This window comes from Elephantulus edwardii, unplaced genomic scaffold, assembly GCF_000299155.1.
Source record: "Elephantulus edwardii isolate Elephantulus edwardi_28Jun2011 unplaced genomic scaffold, EleEdw1.0 scaffold00202, whole genome shotgun sequence".
In the NCBI taxonomy this organism is placed as follows: Eukaryota; Metazoa; Chordata; class Mammalia; order Macroscelidea; family Macroscelididae; genus Elephantulus; species Elephantulus edwardii.
The window spans coordinates 1,479,340-1,482,333 of NW_006399952.1; positions in this window are offsets into that span (position 1 = coordinate 1,479,340).

Consider the following 2,994-nt stretch of genomic DNA (forward strand, 5'->3'; position numbering starts at 1 on the left):
GAGGAGAAGAGAAGAGAAGAGAAGAGAAGAGAAGAGAAGAGAAGAGAAGAGAAGAGAAGAGAAGAGAAGAGAAGAGAAGAGAAGAGAAGAGAAGAGAGAAGAGAAGAGAAGCATCTAGGATCATTTTGTAGTTCCTGACTTGGTTAATCACATGAGGAGTATGAGCTGGTTAGAGGAATGAATTTTCCTTGTTAAGACTAGTTTTAGTGTAGGTTGATTCTAGGCCATCGAGGCAAAAATACGTGTCTAATGCTCAAGGCATAGAAGGATGGGAATTCTCCTCCTGTGTGATAAACTGCCTCTGAAAACTGGCCAGAGGGCCAGCTATATAGATGGGTTCTGACTCGACAGTACACAACAACAACAATAACAGCAATGCTTAAGCAAAAAGACATATGACTTGAGTGTTTACCTCTGAATCAGCCCATATTGAACCTTCTCTCCTCTTTCTGAAGAAGACCTGCCCCTCACACCTACCTATTCTTTCTCATAGATGTTAGCTGTCATCAAATCAGCTGACTTACAATGACCTTAGGTATTAACAGAATGAAATCCTGACCATTTTATGCCATCTTCATAACTGTTGGTATGTTTGAGCTATCCTTATTTCTCTTCTAATGCATATTCTAAATCTTTTTCTCCTTCTTTCTCCATGCCTCACCTCCTGCCTTTCACTCCTCTATTACAATCTTAGCTCTATATAAGAACCCCATCTGGCTTTCCATTGGTGTGTCTTTAGCTGCAAACGCAAAGGCTACCACAAGTTGGGCTGAATGTAATACAAAAACCTAATCTAGTTGTCAATTATTGTGACTCCAGCAGCAAGCACTGAGTCTCATTCATGATACATCCAATAAATTATCAGTGGATGTAAAGAGAGAAGAAAGTAAGAAAGGATAAAAGGGAGAGGGTGGGCGGAAGGGACAGAGGACTGAAAGTGGAAGGAAAGGGAGTAGACTGAGGTGGGGGTGGGAAGGATCAAAATAGGGAAAGACAGACCATAGGTGACTCAATACAGAGAGAATGTTTTTCAGGGAAACTTCAGGGCATATTGCACAAGAACAGTTTCAGTTTTTGTAGTTCTTAAACACGCTAACAGACGAGCTTCTGCAAACAGACATTTGGGAATTTGCCTTGTGACACCAGCACTTACACACTGAGAGAATTAAAGCTGGTAATTAAGCCTGGCAATCAGGGTTTTTCAGCTCTTGTAGATTTAATAACCCTTAATTTGCAAATGCTTGTGCCAGAAAGACTGCATCTTTTTAAAAAAAAAATCTAAAACATGAAAACATAACTAATAAATAAGCATCAATGTTTGATAAAATATCTGAGGCAGTTAGAAATGTGAAGAAAACATCCAAATGACTCAACATACCCTCACAAAACAATAAGGAAAATGTGGACTAGAACGTTTCTTTGCAGGATACTTAGGATTGTGGTTGTGTCAAATTTCACCACCTTCCTTGAGTGTCAAAGGTAGAAGTCTCTGGCTCACCATCAACCTCTCTACCTCAACTCCTGACTCCATTTCTTCCCAGTTTCTCAGACATTTTGCTGTCAAGTTTATTTCCTCTTTCTCTTTTATTTCAATAGCTTGACTGCTTTCTGGGTTCCGTCTCAGCAGCCTAAACAAACTCAGGTTCCTCCTGTTTCAAGACATACACTCCTTGACTTTTACATTCCCATCAGTTATCTCTTTCTCTTGTCAGGAAGCTCCTCCAAAGAATGGTCTTTCTTTCTTTACTGACTCTTCACATCAGTGAACTGCCATCAAGATTATGCTCTTACTGTTCCCTGGACACTTCCCTAGGAAAGGTCATCTTTAACATCCTAACACACTCCTCCTTTTTTCTACCCCCCAAAAAAACCAAAACAAAACTTAGCCTCTCTCCTTCATTCTAACCATACTAAGATCTCCTTGAGTGCAATGATTCTTCTTTATGACAACTGAAAATGGACCTCTGGAGCCCCATGCTGTTAATCTAATATTTATTCCTCTTCCAAACTTTCTCATCTTTGTAAATGACCCCACCATCTAACTGTTGCTCAAGCCAGAAATCTAGGGATCATTCTATACCCCTTGCTGTTCTTTATTCCAATCTACAATCAAGTCCTGTTGATTCTACCTTTTCAAACTCATTTTTCCAATCTGTTCCCTTTTTGCTCTGTGTCTACCTTATTCAATCCTATAGAAATAGTTTTCTAAATATCTCTCAACCTGCAATCTTACATCTATTTTGACCATTCTCTAGGTGATGACCAGAATGTTTTTCTCCAAAATGACATTGATTCTCTCTGTCCTACTGCTTGATACTTTCCTTATCAGTTCACCCACATTCCTTGACCTAGACTGACTTAGTACTTGTTAACTCAGAGAGCACTTCCTCCTTTTACAGACATATTCCAATGATAACCTCCTCTAGAGAAATTTCTTATCCCTCCCAATCTCATAAAATTAATGACTCATCCCTTGACTCCCACTGCATTCTATGTCAGTATCAGTCATTCCACCCTAAACATTATGTTTCATTTCAAAACTAGTCTGCTGTATTTTAAGTCCCTCTTAATCTATTTTTGGTTCTTTCCTGTGAGGAATTGGACCCTATTTGTCTTTCTACTCTCATCTCTGAACAGAATGCAGCACATATCTGACAATAACCCAAGTTTGTTGGATAAAGGAAAGCAGTTACTTTGTCAAAAGAGTAAAAGCACACCCACAAAAGGTACTCTATCTTGCCCAGAAGTGGTAGCACCACACATCAAAATTCACTATGGTGTTGTCCTATACCATGGAGTCAGAACCAACCCATAACACACTCTCCAGTGGATTTTTTTTTCCTATAATTATATTTTATTAATTTTCATAAACATTTACAGAGATTTTGGGCTTCCACTCATTCATTGTTGCACTATTCACTCTACCCTCCTCCCAGTTTGTTCTTGTCCAAATGCCACAGTGCTTGTCAAAGCCAGTTCTGATTAATCTTCTTT